Genomic DNA, 18740 nt, shown 5'->3' on the forward strand with positions numbered 1-18740 from the left:
TGGTTTTCTATTACCAAATCAAGCACTTACAATAATTATATCAGGTTAAATTCAAACAAAAAATACAATTACTAAGTAAAATAATATGCCTTAAGATGGCGGGCAATCACCATCATGCAAGACGAGCTTCCTTCTCCTTGGTGTCTAGCGAAGCCCTCCTTCTCTTTCCATAGTGAGTGAGCATCCCACATACCACATGAAATACAGAGTGTCTGTTCAACATATTTTTGAAGAGATTCATTACTTAGACGATTACTATGACTTGAGAAACTGAGAAACATTGACATGCGAGATGAATTTCCTTCTCATTGATGTCTAGCGAAGATTTCCTTCTCTTGCGATCGTGAGTGAGCATCCCGTATCCCACAAAAACAGCGACTGCCTGTACAACACAGCATATTGAGCGAACTGATGTAAGAATCGGGATTACTTGCAACAAGTTATTTGCATGAGATAAATTAACTCTAGCTGCTGAATGAATATATTGTAGCCAGTTGCATCCTTGTAGACTCGTATCCTTGTTCCCTCGTTGTCTTGTACTCTGGCAGTCCTGTAGCCTCGTAGTCTCGTAGCCTTGTGGGCCTTGTAGCCTCGTAAACGTGTAGCTTGGGAGTCTTTTAGTCATGAAGCCTCTTAGTCTTGTAGTGTTGTAGTCTCATGGTCTCGTAGTCTGTTGCAATGTAGCCTCGTAATCTCGTAGTTTCGTAGCCCCGTTATCTTGTAGCAAATTGGAGCCTCGTAGAATCGTAGTCTCCTAGTCCTGTAGCCTCGTAGTCTTGTAGACCTGTAGCCTCGTAGTCTCGTAGCCTCGTAGTCTTGTAGCTTCGTAGCCAAGTCGCATTGTAGCAAAATGTTGTTGGAACAGTTAGGCCTAAGATAGCTGGAGTCAAAGATGTTTGGAGCTAAAGACTGTTAGAGCCAAAGACTGTTGGAGCCAACGACAGTTGGAGTCAAAGTAAGTTGGAGGCATTTTAGGCTACCGTAAATTGACGATATCATCCTACTGAGTTGAATGTTCGTGAAAATATACACCATTTTCGTTAAATGTACGTAGTCAAGTCTGTACTATCGTTTCCTACTGATGAGATCGTATCCCTGCGACGAGATCGTTACCCTATGGCAGATCGTATCCCTGTGCCGTATCCCTCTGATGAGATCGTTTCCTACCAAGTTGAATTTACGTACTAATGTGTGTACTTTTCGTTAAATATGTTTTTTTGGTCAAAAGCGTGTCCAAATGTGCTTCCTTTATTCGACAAATGTGCTTCCTTTATTTCAAAAATATGCTTCCTTTTCTATAATGTGCTTCCAAAGTGCTGGTTTCATGTCGAATATGATTTAGATTCTGCTTTCTTTTCGTTCATTGTGCTTCCGATTGTTTTCTTTTTTACTGTCCTTCCTTTTTTGATTGTGCTTCCAAATGTGCTTCATTTTCGTTGGTGGTGCTTCCAAATGGGTTTCCTCTCTGTCGAATGTGCTTCCTTTTCGTCGAAGGTGCTTCAAATGTGCTTCCAAATGTGATTATTTTTAATGTGCTTCCTTTATGACGATGAATGAGCTTCAATATATCTACTCAGGACATGATTATCCTCGTGGTTCAGAGAAGTCTGGTCTATACGCCTGACATTGAACATGACCTTTATAAAATGTTGGAGACATATCGGCGAATATTACCTCTTGGTTCGGAGAAGCTTGGCTTATACACCTAACATTGTACATGGCCAATGTTCGGAGATACTTGTCCTATGCGTATAATTTTATACATGACCTGTTTAAAATTTTCACCGAGTATCGACGGAAAAAAACTTTTGGTTTCTGACTGGATATGTTTGACCACCTACGGGCTGCGTCTGGCTACCAACTGGATGTGGCTGGCCACCTGCTGGAATGCGTTCCTGGCCACTGAATAGGCTACCAACTGGGCTTACCTTGTCATAAACTTGATGTATTAGCCTGACCAACAGACTGGTTGTGTTTGCCTAGCCACTGTATAGACGTGCCTAGCCACCGACTGGGCGTAAATTGCCACCGATTTAAGGTGTTATTCTAACGAATCAATTGGACGTGCATGTCTGACCAACCTATCTGACGTTTCTAGACAACCAACTGGACATGGCTGTCAACCTACTGGACATGCGTTCCGGATCACTGAATAGACATGTCTGGCCATCGACTTGGCGTACCTTGCCACATACTGGACGTGATAACCTTTCCAACCGACCGGCGTGCGTGTAGGCCAACCGACTGATGTGCATGGTCACTGACTGGACATAGCTTGTTAATTGACTTACATGTGATAATGACTGAAAACACGTGTCAAGGCATGTAAAGGACTCGCTTCGCGTTCTAAATAGACTGCAGACATCGAGAAAAGTTAGTACGTTTTTTGTACTTTTACGATTTCTTTAAATAACTTTTTATTTGTAATTTTGTTTTTTATCGAACTTGGCATTTTTTTCGTAATTTTAGTTAAATTACATTTTATTGCATCATTCAAGAAATGAACCAAGGGCATAAATCAATCGAATGAATCATTATTTTAAGAAGTGAATTTTTTTATGGTTTTTTTGGAATTTTTCCTGAATTTCTATCTTAATAATTAGAAAATTTCAAGATGACGGACGTCACAGTAATAAATTATTCTTGCACTATAGCAGGTAAAAATTAAACTAATATGTCGGTGCGCACTAACAGATGAAAACAATATGTCGGACTCAAAGTTGTGGCCTCCAGCAGGCGTAAACAAGATGACAGTCATGACGTCATATTGACTGATGTAATATATGCCTTGGCATTAGTGGTGGGAGGTCAGTCTGCCGGTGGCTTGTTTAGAGGAATTATCCATCGTCATTTTTAATAGACCGTCGTCGCCGCGTTCTAACCGAAGACTACATGATACAAGTATGTTTTTATTAAAATTTAATCAAATAATTTTTTTAACAATTTAAAAAAATTTCCTTTTAAAAAATATAATAGTCACGGATTAAGAGGTGGCTGTTAGTTTTCAAAATGGTGAAAATTTTTCAAATCATTTTTTTCAAATTAAATTAGTTTATTAATTTTAAAAATTTACCTATTAAATTAGAATAATAATTACAGAATTTCAACAAGGTGGCCGTAACGAAAAGTACCACGATGGCAGTCTAGGTAAGGTCAAGGTCAAATCTCCACACCAGATGCTTATTGGAGTCTTGCCCATGAGGAATTTAAGCCTTAATGAGGACATTTCGAATTTTAGAATTTTTATGGAATAAAAACGGGAAATTTTCCTTAAAAACTGGAATTTTTCCCTTGAAAAAAGGAAATTTCTAGGAATTTTGAGGAATCTTTAGTCAGTTTTGAGGAATTTCGAATAATTTTTGAATGTCAAGGTCATCTACGATGGCTGCCGTGACATCAGAGCGGTCAGTCATTGATCTATTCAAGCCCCACAATCCGCCTCCAGTCCAAGCTCTGGGTTTTATATACTACTATGATATTTATATATAGTTAGTTGTTCTGCAACTAGTAGCTTTTTCCGGAAGAAAACCAAGCTTATGGTGTTATTTCCTTGCAACTACATGTTTATCCGTAAATGCGTAGGCTATGTGTTTGGAAGGACGCATTCCGCTTAAAATGTAAGGAGAGTTAATTTTTTAACTAAATTATATCTCTTTATTATCGTATAAAAATGTTCGTCACCAAGATGAAATTCTTGGTTTTCAGCTTCAGTAAGAACCAGTCAAATGAGGATTGAAGTGTCTCTTCGATTTTCACAACGCCTTACAATCTGACAAACTGGATCCACAATGGCTGTGTGATTATTTCACTCACCTATTACCAAGGTTCTTGAGGTTGAGTTCCTGGTGACTTATTCCTAGGAATAATCGCACGAGGGAAAGATGGCGAATATCACTGCGGGCCTGTAAAGTTTTCTAGGGGTGATCACATATTTTCCTCCAACATCGCATTACATGCCCACCATAAATTTATCTCCATGTTTTACTCTAGATACGTCTCTAAATACCTCAAATTTGACAAGATTTTATATCGTTATATCTTCCTTCCTCTTCGGTTCATTTAAATTATGGCTTTGTTACCATGGTTGGATATAAAATATTTAATTATTAGATATATTTTGATGCGGGAGAATTTTCCATGAAAACGTAAAATAATCAACAATAACAAATGAAAGAATAACAATAGTTTGTAAGGATTTGTTAGAAATGTTGTAGCTACAGCTCCCGGCACTTTGTTTGCAAAGCCCATTGACGGTGAATGCTGAGCATGACAAATCCATTTAACCTGTTTTCACCAATAGTGCTTCTTAACCATGTTTTACTACTTACTAACAAAAGGATGAACAACGTTTAAGATTTATATTTTTCCTTGCTTTCCCCTTCTCCATGGATTCACCCTTGCTTGTATGTCCCAAAATAACATTTGGACAAAATTGGTTGCAAACTATGTCATTTTACTAACTCCCCAAGTTTCATTTTCTTATGTATCAGAAAATATGCAATGCATAAAAATATTTCTACCGAAACAAATGTTTTATACTTACTAAAAACTTTGATGAAATTATTTGTCGAGATATTTAAACCATTTTCCATATTTTAAATAAATTTTATTTAAAATATTTTACTAATATAATTTTCAATAAAATGTTGTATGAAGAAGTAGTATATAAATGTATGTGCAGGTAGGCTACTGGTTCTGGCTCGAGGAGCGAGAAGGGGGTCAGTTATCTCGACCACCATCTTGAATTATGACGTCACGGCGGCCGTTTTGGTGTCAAATTTTTTAACAATTACTCAAAAATTACTCAAAATTCCTAGAAATTTCCCTATTTTGATGGATAAATTCCTGATTAAGGGAAAAATTTTCATTTTATTCATGAGAAATGTCAATGGCTTGAAAATTAATAAAGCGACTTAAGGCTCATAAAAGATAAGCCGCTCTAAGCCGCTGATATTAGGACTTTGACATCAGACGCCAACGTAGCAATTTTCGTTACGATTCACAATATTGAAAATCCGCAATTTTTAAGCTAGAAAATATGGAAACTTTTTATAATTAATAAAAAATTATTTAAATACACTTTTATTGATTTTGAGACATGACCTTTGACATTGACAATGAAGTTGAACATGAAATTTACCCTTGACCTTTGATCTCGACCTTTGACCTGGACCTTGACCTTTCATGTTGATATTTGACATTCACCATGAACTTTGATCTAGGTCGTAATCTCAAATTTAACCATCATGGAAACGAATGCTCCAATCCCCGAATGTTTCAATTTTCTTTAGGGCCACAATCTTTAAAATCCGTAATTATAATCTGATTTTAACTGAAATAATTTTTAAATTCATAAATTATTATTTCATTAAATTTTAATAAAAACATCATTGAGTCCTCGGTTCAAACCCGGTGAGGCCAACCGATTAAAAATAGCGACTAAACCTTCCTCTACGGAAGCCAACGGCATACTAACCTCCCACCACTAATGCAAAGGCAGAGAAATATGTTAGCCAGTATGACATTGTTGTGGCCATCTTCTTTTCGTCTGCTGGAGGTCGCTGCTGTCGTCTGCCAGAACGTGCTTCCACCATATTAGTTTAATTTTTTTCCTATTAGAGTGCAGGAATCATTTATTGGCAGGAAGCACCGCCTTCTTGTTGGCTGTCTTGGCCGTCATCTTGAAAATGTGTAATGTTTTAGCTAGAAATTCCGAAAAAAATTCAAAAAAATCATTCATTAATTTAATGATTTATTCTATCGATTACAGTGCTTACTTCGATCCTTTACTGATGCAAAAAAATTTATTAAAGGTAAATCTACTTATTGAATAAATCATGCTCAAAATCCTAAAAACGGTTTAACTTCCTCATCCACCAGCCTTCAGTAAGTCGATTTGGCGACCATCCTAGAAATTCGTATTTATCGACCTAGAAAATCGGCAAAATTCCAAAAATCATCAAATAAATCACCTGTTAAATATATATTAATTCAATTGATTCCTGTATTCAGTTTGATACCAGGCAAAACAGAGTTAATTATATTTATTAATTATATACTAAACAGTCTAAGGTCTGAGATACAATAAAAAAATCAGCATCACATGAAACAACAGGACAAATAATTTAGACGTTAGCACACACCAAGTGCCTGTAACCCCTGTGGCAAGGACCATGCGATCGATATCCACCCGCCAACTTTTTTTCATTGCCTTATGTAGGAAAATAATTTCCAATACATGTGAAGTTAAAGGTATTTACGTACAACTAGACAAAATACCTCAATTCAAGCTCATTGACCACAAAGTTTAAAAAAATTCTAATGCTAGAGACAGAGGCTGCCCGGACGAGCCACACCTGCCGACACCTGCAAATGAACATTGACCTCGCGCGAAAGGTTCAAGCTTGCAGAAGTGTGTGGTGGTAGTCCACATGTTCGCTCGAGGCTCCGCAGGGCGTTGCTTCCTGGCCCTCTCGCTAACAGTAAACACGTCGCTGAAATCATAATCGAGTACATGAAAAGTACTTATTGGAATCGAAATAAATTATGGAAAATGGAACGAGAGTAGAAAACGAGACTACCAAAGTAACATTCTCGCCCCGAAAAATTTTGTAGTGCATATACCACAGTCAAACCCAGAACATATGCCATAAAAAAATACATCATCACGAATAAAAAGAAACAACCAATATTCATACAGACCAAGCGAATCGGAACTACGAGGTATATTTTGACGAACATAATAAACCGGTCATGTTCAATGTTAGGCGTGTAAACCAAATGTCTTCGAACCAAGAGGTCAGGTCATGTACAATGTTAGGCGTATAGGACAAGCATCTCCGAACCAAAGTTATTATTTGTTGATACGCGACCAAAATTTAAAACAGGTTGTGTTCAATGTCAGGCGTATAGACCAGTCGTCTCTGAACCACGAAACAATTCATGTCCTGAGTAAAGAGTTATCGATGCACATTAAAAAAAGAACACATTCAAAAAAGAAAACAGATTCGTCAAAAAGGAATCATTTTTGGAACCAAATTCGAAAAAAAAAGAAGCACAATTAACGAAAAGGACGCCGTTATAGACGAAAACTTTGTTATGATTTGGTGGTGGACGTAGTGTCAGTGGTTGGGAGTCCGTTTCTGCAATGCGGTTATGATTTGGTGGTGGACGTGGGGTGGGTGGTTGGGAGTCCGTTTTTGCATCCTCGTTTGTGATGCTATTTTATATTTTACACCGATGGGCTTTCGTCAATTGGTGTTTCGTGAGTGGGTTTTTCGTCAATGGGTTTTTCCTTCTATGGTTTTTTACCCCGATGGGCTTTCGTCGATGGGTTTTTCCTTGTATGGTTTTTTACCCCGATGGGCTTTCGTCGATGGATTTTTACAGTGAAGGTCTTTCGTCGATGGGTTTTTACAGTGATGGTCTTTCGTCGATGGGCGTGTACACCGATGGGTTTTCGTCGATATGTTTTTTCGTCGATAGGTTTTTTTTTACACCGATGGGCTTTCGTCTATGGATTTTTCGTCGATGAGCTTTTACACCGTTGTGCTTTTACATCGATGGCTCTTTACACCGATGTGTTTATACACCGTTGGACATTTACATTGATAGTTTTTCCAAGTCTTTGGTACACAATATTTCGGCATTGTTTCATATTTTTTGGGCAATTTCAGCGTTGCTTTGTGAAAATGTATCATATGTTAATCTAAGTACTATTTTTTTCTGGTAAGTTTGCATAATTTTAATGGAGTATTAATACTACAGTAACATTTTGCTGCATATATAAAACACATTTTCAAGATTATACTGAGATTTTCTTACGTACATTGGCTTACTCTAGTTGAAAAGAAGGTCCCAAGCCCGTACAACGCAGAGGACAACAATCTAAGAGATATATTTAAGTGTCTGACAGGAGAGAGCCGATGAGATGGAGAGCTGGTGAGATGGATAGTCGGTGCGTGAAGGGGAGGCAGTGAGGTGGAGAGCCAGGGGACTAGCACGTTCGTGAGAGAGGAAGAGAAACTACCTACGCTTCTACATGCGAGGACAAAATATTTTAAAAACAAATCGAATATTATTTATATTACAAAACATAATATATGTATAAACTTTTTAACTGTGAATTTTATTTCGAGAATAATACCCTTGTCATTAATTTTTTTGATTGCGTATTTTTCTGAGTAAGATTTTTTTGGGAAAAAACTAGAAATTAGTGAATATTAATAAATTTTACTAAAAGAGAATAATAACTTTACATTACAGATTTTTTCACACATAATTTGAAGGAATAAAATTAAAAAACTTTACATTTTATGCAAAAATCAGAATAAAATGGAATAAAACAAAAGACATTGGTATATATATTTTTTTCTATTAACATCATCTTTTCACATCAGTCATTGACACTGGAAATAATATATATTTTTTTTTACAAATGTTTAGTTTTCGTAGTGGAAATGATCGTCATAGAGCTACAGCTTCAGTAACTGAACATTGCAGTTTGCACCTGTATAATACCTGTATAATATTTATCACACTTTTCAATTTGGTTTCCATAAGTTTTAATTACTTTGTTTAAGCTGGGACAGTTTCTTTGATAATGTAAATCAACAATGTTGCCACTGCACAGTTCACTGAATATAAGTTTTTGTTCATGTTCAATAATATAAACAACGTCATCTTCTTCTGGGTAGACTAGGCCTCGTAGTACTGAGTTCACTTGGTCATAGTCCACATTATATTTGTTCCATGCTATTGAATGCACATTATACGTATTTTTACGATTCTCACTTCCGGATATTCTGTCTGGATTAGTCCACTCATACGATGGCTTTAAGACGTATTCTTAGGTCCTTACTACCTCACCATTGACGATGACCATCGCTGCAAGTTGCTTAACTGTGTGACCCTTTTGGGGCGTAAGACACTGGACGTTGCACAGAAACATTGTCATTGTCAGTACTCACGATAACACACACACATATGGAGCTGGAGTGCTAACTCTGCGAGGCTGTGGCGCTGGACTTGGTGAGGTTGGGGTTCTGCAAGGTCGGGGAGCCGGCGTCTAGATGTTCGCGATGGTACAGCGCTCAGGAAACACCCTGTTGCACTCTTCTCATCGCTCCTAGCACCACGACCTCATGTGCGATGTGTCTGGCACGGAAGACATGCCTCTGTCGCACTCGGTACATGGCATGCAATCTTGAATGTTCTTGTCCTACTGTAGGTACACTGGCAGGGATTCATAGACGTATCTTATCTCTTGAGGTGCATAAACTAGTAGAAACTCTTTCGGCAGGTATGCCAACTCTGTTTCAATGTCCAAAGCTGCTAACGAGCGTACTTTACCAAACGCCACGATGGCCGATATAATATTTACCCCGCTTACCCAACAAGCAAACATTGCCTCCTCGAGTATGCGGGGCGAGGAACTGTAGCAAACTGAAGGGGTCCCGGGCTAGCCTGCCGGTATTTGTAGCATAAACTATAGACGAGGGGTTGGGGGGAGGCTGAGAGAAAAAGAAAATTGGTGGGAGGGGAGTTAAGTTCACATATGCTTTGCAAAAAAGTGGTGGTGGTCAGTCGTGCCAGCAGCCACCACAAGGGAAGTAATGCCCTCACCGGGTTCGAACCGAGGACACCATGGCAAAATTCCTTTTTTATTAAACTATACTTAATAATTAACTTTTTATTATTTTTTTAAAATTTTTCCCATCAAAATCAGATAGTAATTACAGATTTACAAGATGGCGGTCATGATGAAAAGTGCAATGATAGGGAGTGGGTAGTTCAATTCCAAAATTGCTGAAAACAATATGTCGGAATTCAAAATGGCAGATCCGAAATAGCCGCCAGGGTCAAAGTCGATCGAAGGTCAAGATCATCCAAGATAGCCGCCGTGACAATAGGGTGGTCGGTCTTTGATCCCACCACACACCTCACTAATAGTCCTGTCCCCGGAGCCCACAAGTTATACTACTTATATCTGTGTCATCCCTGCGACGAGATCGTATTCATAATAGTCCAGTCATTTGGGAGTTTTACCTGGAAAGTTTTCCAGGAGTTTTGAAAATTGGTATGCTTATCGATTTCGAAGTGCTCTTTTAGAATTTTCATTTTGCCACTTCGTAACTTTGCCGCTCGCGCCGCCATTTTGGAAAAATTGCGCCCAAAAACAGTGTTTTGACAATATTTCCTTTCCAACTCATTTAGCGATAAAAAAACTGTGTAATAAATTAAACTAGAGAAAATTTGCTATAATTTATGTACTTATCATTTATACTGTGAAAGCAATGGTTTCAGCGTACGATTGCCGCAAAGTCTACGCGTATTGGCGAAAAAAACTCATTTACACACCACTAGGCCTAATCCACAAAATGCACTTATTAGAATTTTCAGTACAATCTCCTTGGCTTCGTTATTCTTGATGGGCCAGTTTCCGTGGGTTAATCGCCTTCAGAACCGAATGAAACGTCACAGATAGGCGTTTCTCCTACGTTATTCGCGATAGCGTTATCAGCTTCCGTAAAATCACCTACATTCTAGATTTCGTCATAGGTTCACTTGAGAATAGTCTCTGTCTGTTCCTTTCTCTTCGTTGCTGTCTTGCAGTTGAACTTGCAAATTATCACAAGCACCATTTAAATCTGTGCAAACAACGGAGAACTTTAACCCAGCCTTTCTGCATACACAGACTCCCCGACATCCTCTTTACATTTGCAAGAAATAAGTTTCGACAAGATTTCCGGAGCCGGGGGTTCCAGTGTAGTGACAGGAATTAGTTCATATCTGCTTTTTCCCCATCCCCATTGCTCTGCATTTTGTTCAACTCCACACCACTGCTGGACCTGGTGGTAGGTTCGGAACGAATGTTGTGCTGCTGCTTCTGTCGGTGGCAGCGATGCATTATTAAATTTATTTTTATATGCTGATTTTCCTGGTATGGGAATGTATGTATTTGAACGCGTAGATAGAGCCGTCAAAAGAGTAAGAAGATCTGCGTCACCAGAATTTCACTGGCATGATGTGGATAAGGCCTACTGGGGACACTTAATTTATCTCATGGTGGAGTGGAAATGAATTTTTTTCGCCAATACGCGTGTTGGAGTAGACTTTGCGGCAATCGTACCCTGAAACCATTGATTTCACTGAAAAAAGGTAAGTACATCAATTATAACAAATTTTCTCTAGTTGAATTTATTACATAGCTGTTTTTATCGCTAAATTAGTTGGAAACGAAATTGGCTATTGTCAAAAAACTGTTTTTGGGTGCCATTTTTCCAAAATGGTGGAGTGAGAGGCAAAGTTACGACGTGGCAAAGTGAAAATTCGAAAAGAGCATGATGAAATATATAAGCATACCAATTTTAAAAACTCCCGGAAAACTTTCCCGGTAAAACTCTTTTTGATCACCAAATGACTGGACTATAAGGCCAGATTGTATCCCCGTGTCGTATCGCTGCGAAGAAATCGTATCCCTGCGCCGTATACATCCGATGAGATCGTATTCATGAGATGATATCGTATCTCTGTGCTGTATTTCTGCAATGAGATCGTATCCCTGCGACGAGAGTGTATCTCTGCACCGTATCTCTACGTATAGATAGTATCCCTGCACTGTATACCTCTGATAAGATCGTATCCCTGCGCTGTATCCCTCCGATGAGATCGTATCCTGCTGAGTTGAATTTTCATCTATAGCTGCGTCCTTTTCGTTAAATATTCTTCCTTTGAATGTGCTTCCTTTTTTTTTTTTAATATGCAGCGACAAGTCTTTACTCAGGACATGATTGGCCTCGTGGTTCAGAGACGACTGGTCTATACGCCTGACATTGAACACGACCTGTTTATTATGTTCGTCGAAATGTAACTCGTAGTTCCGATTCGCTTGGCCTGTATAAAGTTTGGTTTTTTCTTATTATTCGTGGTGATTTTTTTTGTGGCATATCTTCTGGGTTCGACTGTGGCATATGCATGGTATATGCACTACAAAATTTTTCGGGGCAAATATGTTAACTTTGGTAATCTCGTTTTCTACTCTCGTTCCGTTTTTCGTACTTTGAATCGATTCCAGTAAGTACTTTTCCTGTACTGGTTATGATTTCAGCGACATTTTTATGGTTAGCTAAAGGGGGTCAGAAAGGAACGCCCTGCGGAGCCTCGAGCGAACATCTGTACTGCCACCACACACTTCTGCAAGCTTACAAGTCTCAGGCGCGAGGTCAATGTTCAATTGCAGTTGCCAGCAGGTGGGGCTCGTCCGGGCAGCCTCTGTCTCTAGCCATTAGTATTTTTAAAACTTTGTGGTTAACGAGCTTGTCTTTATGTATTTTGACTAGTCGTACGTAAGAACTATTAACTTCACGTGTATTGAAAGTAACTTTTCTACATGATGCAATAAAAAAATAAAGTTATTTGTTTGGATATCGATCTCATGGTCCTTACCACAGGGGTTACAGGCACTTGGTGTGTGCTAACTACTTTATTCTCTGTCCTGTTGTTTCATGTGATGCTGATGGTTTTTTTTTTTAAGTTATTGTATCTCAGACCTTTGAATGTTTAATATATTGTTACTATTTATAATGTGGGACCGGGCCGACCATTGCCTTGGACGAGCCCGATACTCTTGAGAGCATTGGTCCAACGGTTTGCTTGTTTTTTTTTTTTTTTTCCTTTTCGTCTCTATAACTTCTCTCGCAACTACTTGTTCATATAGCATTTCTTCCCGACACATTTTGGTTCCTCATCTCTTCTTAGTTCTTCTGAAGCTCGTCTGGACTGCACTTAGTTTCTCCTTGTACCATCTTCATGACTCCTTGTGTTCTCATCGTCTCTTCTTGGTCTCTCTTCATTTCTTCTGGGTGTTTCTTCAACCCTTCTTTGCATTTTCCCATCTCTTCTTGACTCATGTTCTCCACTTCTCGGCTTTTACCCAGTTCTTCTTCACATTTTTCCTCAATTTTTTGTCTGTCTACGACTCTCCTTGGATTGTCTTAATCTCTTCTTGTTCAGTCTTCATTACTTTGTAACCTATCTTCATCACTTCTGTGCTATTCTTTAGCATTTCTTTGATCTTAGTTTCCTGGCTGTTATCATTTTGGCTTTTTTGTTGCTTTTCTCTACACGCCTTATTTTATCTTCATTAATTTTGATCATCATGGCATTCTCAAACTCCTGTTGTGAATTTATCGTTTCATTCTTCAGTTCATTCTTCTCCTCTTCTTGGTTGCATTTACTCATCATGACCATACGAGCCTCTTCTTGGTGGTCCATTATTTCACTATTAATTTCATTCAGAATATCTTCCTGGTTACTCTTCATCTCTTCCTGACCAACCTTCGTCCCCTCTGGGCTATTATTTGTCTCACTCTTCTTTTCTTCATGGTGGTTCTTATTTTACTTCATTTCATTCTTCACTTCTTTCGCGGAGATCTTCATACTGGTAATCATTTCCCTCATTTTGTTCAAAATTTATTTTAGGGCAACCCTTATCTTCTTGATATCCACTACACTAACCTCTTTAGCGGGAATCTCTCTTTAAAACTTTCAACAGTTAAATGACCCAAATATTTATTTATTTTTATTACTGTTCTTAATTATAAATTATCGAGCCTTAAATTCTAATCCAAACTAACAATAACTCTATTACATTCAAAACTAACACTTACTACAGTATACTCAAACTAACTTTTTAATATTCGAATTTCACTAAAGTTCCTAACACTATCTTGATCCTTGAAAAACTAAATTACATTTTTTAAACTTTCATTTTTATTGTGTAACTGAATCCTAAATATATTAATTAGGGCTATCCCAATCCTGACACCAAAATGTTACGAACTAATATTGTAAGAAGAACTGGGTTCGTAAGGAATAGCCCAATTGAGTTTTACTACAGTTTTATTAATTACTGATATTTACATTAATAATAAAAAATTAAACTAAAAATATCCGATCCCAAGCCATTGGCACTTAAAAAGATTTATTCTCAAGTCACTCAATGTCTGTCAAGTTCAGCAGGTTGCACTCCTCACTGGAGCTAGGCTCAACAGTGGTTCGCCCCTTACCTCGTGCCTGTCCACACACACACAATCTCACGCCACTCAGTCACCGCACCCTCGCGATCCAGTAGAACTCCCTGTCACGCCACTATTTGAGGGGGGGGGGGGTTCTCTCACCCTCTTCGCTTTATGTCGCACTTCCCTTCGCTCTTGGAACTACGGAACTGCCGCGGTACTCGCTCGGTATCCGCTCGGAACTCTCGCAGCACTCATGTGGCACTCCGTCGCGGAACTCACCGCGGAGCTCCATCACCAAACTCGTCGTTGGACTCACATCGGTACCCATCGCAAAACTCCGTCACCGGACTCGTCTCAAAATTACACGCGGGATTCGCGGCACATATGGTACACCGCCGAACTGCCGCGGAGGCTGGCGTCGCTGCTTAAGTACTTGAGGTGCCCTTCTCGAACCGACGGAGCGGCTGTGATGAGTCACGTCATCCTATGCCGAACCGATGCCCGAACAGTCCAGAAGGGTGGCGCCCCTTCACGCCACTGCGCGCGGTGGCCCGCGGAATTCCCAAGGCCGCTCATCGATAGATAATGGCGCCGAAGCAGGACGATGCGCATGGAGAAGAGGGGAGAGAGAGGTAGAAACGACCCTTGTAATCCGGCCAGGCACGCGTGGCATACCTTACGTTAGTGTATGGCACGTGAGACGGTGCGTGACTCCAGTAGCCGTGCAGGGCTGCCAGCCAGATTTGCACCTGACATCGTAGTCTGGTCTCCCGCTTTTGTATTAATATAATTACTAAATTTAATTAATTCTGTACTTCCTGGTATGAAACTGCGGACAGGAATCAATCTAATAAGTAATTTTTTAAAAAGAGGTATTTTTTATGATTTTTGGAATTTTTCCCGATTTTCTAGGTCAATAAATACGAATTTCCAGGATGGCAGCCATATCGTCTTATTGAAGGCTGGTAGATGAAGAATGTAAGCCACTTTTAGGATTTTAAATATGATTCATTAAATAAGTGGTTTTTTACCTAGAATTAACATTTTTGCATCAGTCAAGTATCAAAGAAAGCACTGTGATCGATCGAATAATCAATTAATTAATAAATGATTACTTTGATGATTTGTGGAATTTTTTTCGAATTTCTAGCTTAAAAATTACACATTTTCAAGATGGCGGTCAAGACTGCCGACAAGACGGCGATGTGTCCGGGCAATATATGATTCCTGTACTCTAGTGGGTAAAATTACACTAATTTGGTGGTAGCGCTCTCTTGTAGACGAAAACAGTATGTCGGCAGTGACCTCCAGCAGACGAAAACCAGATGGCCATCATAATATCATAGTGTCTAACATAATATCTACCTTGGCATTTATGGTGGGAGGTCAGTCTGCCAGTGGCGTCTATGGAGGAAGGATCTGTCACCGTTTTTAATCGATTGACCTCACCGGGTTTGAACCAAGGATTCCATTACTTTTTTTTTATTTAACGAAGTATTTTTTTATGAATTTAATCATTTTCCCCATAAAATCGGACGATAATTGCGGATTTTAAAGGATGCTGCCGTAACGAATATTATAACATTCAGGGATTGGAGCATTAGATTTCAAGACGGTTGAATTCAAGATGGCGAATGATGTCAAAGTTAATGGTAAAGGTCGAAGGTCAATGTAAAAGGTCAAGATCAAAGGTGAAGGTCAAAGATCAAAGTCAAGGTCATTGTCAAGTTCATAGGTCAAGTGTCAAAATCAATAAAAGTGTATTTAAATATTTATTTTATTAATTTTAAAAAATTCCAGATTTTCTAGATTAAAAATGACAGATTTTCAAGTTGGCAGCCATTGCGAAAATTGCAACAATGGCGACCGTGGTCAATGCCTTTATATCAACAGCTTTGGGTGACTTGATTTTAGGAGTCTTAAGTCGCTTTCAGTTATTTTCAAGCCGTTGGCATTTTTAAGGAATTAAATGGGTAATTTTACCTCAAAAGGTGAATTATAGAGAAATTTCTAGGAATTTTGAGGAATTTGAGTCATTTTTGAGGAATTTTTAGAAAATTTGACACCAAAACGGCCACAGTGATGTCAGAATTCAAGATGGCGGTCGAGGTCATTGACCAACTCCTCGTTCCTCGAGCCAGAATCAGTCTCCAAACATACATTTATATACTACTGCAGACAGTAGACGATAGTCGATAACAACCGGTTTGAACAACTGTATAGTTTGAAAGGCGAGGGTCTCAGAATTATGTAAGAGAGAAAGTAGGGCACAGTGTATTGCAAGATTGGGAATTTTTGTCATCAATGATGTTTGCTGTAGTTGCTTCTTTCTGACTGGGTGTATCGCCATGCATTGCGTTGTGAGAGTTATGGTTTAAATTCTTTCACAGAGTACGATAAGTATAGCCATATTTTAGTGTCCACAAGACAGATTAGGGCAAGCATACGCCGATACCCACGAATATAATGCCACTAATCGTTTAAAGTCTCAGATGTAGAAACATTGAAGAACTTAAATAATTTAAGCCCAGAGTGTATTATGTCAATATATTACCATTATATTCATGTAAGTTTACAAATGACTAGCCATTTCCGATTTTAAATCTCCAACGAAACTTAATTATAATTGTGTATATTTCTTCTGCAAGATTTTCTACTTCACAATACGAAACGGTTTTCTTAAGGATCATTTGTATCAGCCATTTTAGATTTTACAGTTATTTGCTGTAGTTTAATTTTAATTGTTTCATACAAACTTTTGGGATCACAAGGCACATATATATATAATAACTTCCAAAGCTTTTGTACCTTGGTACATCTGATACTTACTAACATGATGCAGCTATAAAATGCCGTGACCAGAGAAAATAACCATGTTTCGGGCGGGCTACTGTCTCATAACAACTACAAGAGTCTCCAAACAAATTTCTTTAACAAGTACCCAATGTAAGGTTCCATGCCCTGTCAAGCCACAATATATCTTACGAAATCCCTACTGAAAGTTGAGGTCTAGTGTTGTAAAATCTAAGATGGTACATATATAAACAAGGAAATAGGACTTAAAATAATAAAAATGTAAACAAAAAACATGTATGAGCTTATAAATATGCCAACATAAATTTTGCTTGCCTTCAGAGCCAATCAATCGCCTTCTTGTGATTTACATCTTCTTTATATGAACAAAATCCATTTAAATAATAGGAGAATATATACTACTATATACTTGCATGGTGTATATTGTTTAAAAAAAAAATTGGTACACCAATTTTTCCTTCACGGAGAAACGTTGAAGCCGAATTCCAGAACCAAATTATGGTTAAGTCGGTACTTGTACGGGAAGCTACTGAATTAAGTTCTAGTAAATAGGGTTAGCAAAAGTAAATACACTTTGCTCAGGATCAAAAGTAATCGAAAATGGCTACCACTGTTTTCTTGAACATCCATATTAAACAACTGCACTATATGAAAGAAACTGAGCGAAGAAGCCCAAAGGTAAAATTTTAGATTTGAATTCAGGAGGATCCAAAACTTGAACCTCGGCGAAGCCATTCTGATCTTGGTTTTCAATACACTACATTGTTTTTTTTGCCTAATCCTCCTGTATGTGTAGTTCTTTGATGATATTCTTATCTTACAAACATTAAGTCCTAAAAAAATTAAAGGAATAGAATATGCATATCGGTACCTCGGAGGCATAAGACAATGTGTCCACTTTTAGGCAAAAATAACTTTTAACGATAAACATGACGTTTGACGTTATTTCTAGTGGCACACAACAATACGATCTACTATATGTCAGAAATGAACATTTTTTGGGTAGAAAATAGTAGAGTAAATAAGAGATGCATTATTTACAATTCTTTAAAGTGCTCTCATGAAAAATATGGTTTTTGTGACATAGTGTTTTATGCCAGGAGTTACAGGTATATATAAACTAATAATTAAATATTTTAATTCGAAATGGTAATAAAACCATAATCTGAGTAAACTGAGGAGAAGGAAGATATAACGGTATAAAATATTGTCAAATTTGAGGTATTTAGAGACGCATCGAGAGTAAAACATGGAGATGAAGCGACTAAGTGCGCTGGTGGAGGAAAAATGGGACCAACACAAAAAAAAACAGGCTCGCAGTGACATTCGCCATGTTTCCCTTGTGAGAAAATTCCATGGAATATTCCACCAGGAACTCAACCTCGAGAATCTTGGCGATAGGTAAGTGAAATAACCACATTGCAGCCACTGTGGTTCCAGTTTGTCTGATTGCATGGCGTTGTGAACATCGAAGAGTAACCCGAATATTACTTTTACTGGTTATTACGGAAGCTGAAAACCTAGAATTTAATTTCGGTGACGAACATTTTTGTTCGATTATAAACATACGTAATACTTTAAAAAATATTAAAAACAGAGCAAAGTAAATACCACATGATCACCGACAATGGTTTTCAACAATGCCTACTATCAAGATAGATACCAAACCCACAAACCCAACCTTTGAATTGGACTCAACACACTGCATAAATCTTTTAAACATTTTTCCGTAACAATGCAGAAAAACTGACATGTAATGAAATATATCCAAATATTCTGTAGTATGTAAACACATAATCAGTAGCACATGCAGAATTTAATTTCTTCGGGTGTGGTGTAGGGAAGGTAGGAAGAGGTGAATAGAAATTCTCCATATTATGTTTGCTTTCAAATGTTTTTCCTTTT

The 18740-nt window shown here is 38.2% G+C and overlaps 1 protein-coding gene across 1 annotated transcript in view; it reads right to left on the minus strand.

The window, feature by feature from the left end:
• LOC134529961 (glucose dehydrogenase [FAD, quinone]) overlaps window positions 1-18740 on the minus strand; it is a 143493-nt gene that overhangs the window by 25842 nt on the left and 98911 nt on the right. The window lies entirely within an intron of this gene.

This window comes from Bacillus rossius, chromosome 2 (genome assembly GCF_032445375.1).
Source record: "Bacillus rossius redtenbacheri isolate Brsri chromosome 2, Brsri_v3, whole genome shotgun sequence".
Lineage (NCBI taxonomy): Eukaryota > Metazoa > Arthropoda > Insecta > Phasmatodea > Bacillidae > Bacillus > Bacillus rossius.